The 991-nt window shown below is 39.6% G+C and overlaps 1 pseudogene; it reads left to right on the forward strand.

Moving 5' to 3' along the window:
• Positions 1-256: 256 nt before the first annotated feature.
• LOC140512362 (prefoldin subunit 1 pseudogene) lies at positions 257-745 on the forward strand (annotated as a pseudogene).
• The last annotated feature ends 246 nt before the right edge of the window (positions 746-991 follow it).

The following is a 991-nucleotide window of genomic DNA, read 5'->3' on the forward strand; positions in this document are numbered from 1 at the left end:
TTTATAGGCTATGTGGGGATAGCCTGAGCAGGCCATCCTGGCTGCACCCCAGAACATTCATAATCTTAAGAAAGAAAATGACACCTTGAAAATTCGAACTTGGCAAGTTGAAGTTATAAGAGATCAAGATGTAATTCAGGAAAATATGAAGAATGAAAAAAATAAAAGAGAAAATGAAATATCCTGTAAGAAAAACTAACCTGGAGAAGAGATCAAGAAGAGAAAATATAAGAATAAACAGACCATTTGGACCAAGATGGCTTCCCCCATGGACCTGAAGCTGAAGAAGGCTTTCACAAAACTACAAGTCAAAGTTACTGATACTCAGCAGAAGGTCAAGCTTGCAGATATACACACTGAAGAGTTAAATAGAATGAAAAAAGTTGCACATTGTACAGATACAGAAATTATGACTTTGGAAGATGAGACTCACATATCTGAAGGTGTAGGGAGAATGTTTATTCTTCAGTCCAAGGCAGTAATGCACAACCAACTATAAGATAGACAGAGGACAGCAGAAGAAAAAGCTAAGAAACTGGAACAGAGAAAACTATATCTGAGGCATAGTGTGAAGGACACAGAGGACAACATTTGGGAAATGCTAATGGCCAAAAGGGCAAAAGTAAAAAGGATCACAAGATATCCTTTATTCAACCTCTTCCTCTGCTCCTGTTGGGAGAGAGAACAGCTGACTCTGGTGTGCTCTAACCTGGAGGACATTTTGGAAACTTTTGCCTTTATTTAGACAATTGTTAAGCTGCTACCTTAACCACTGTTGCCTCCTGTACCTCTGGCAGAGCGAACTGCATATCATTAGCCTGGGGCTGGATCATGACCTGCTGAGGTTGAAAGGAGGAGAACCTTGGGCAAAGGAGTTACCCCCCACACCTCCACTCCATGACTCCAATGTTACCATTTTTGTTAAACATAATAAAAGGTTTCTATCCCCTTAAAAATAATCAGACTACCTGAAATTTATGGTAAACAAAAG

Source organism: Notamacropus eugenii, chromosome 6, assembly GCF_028372415.1.
Source record: "Notamacropus eugenii isolate mMacEug1 chromosome 6, mMacEug1.pri_v2, whole genome shotgun sequence".
NCBI classification, from domain to species: domain Eukaryota; kingdom Metazoa; phylum Chordata; class Mammalia; order Diprotodontia; family Macropodidae; genus Notamacropus; species Notamacropus eugenii.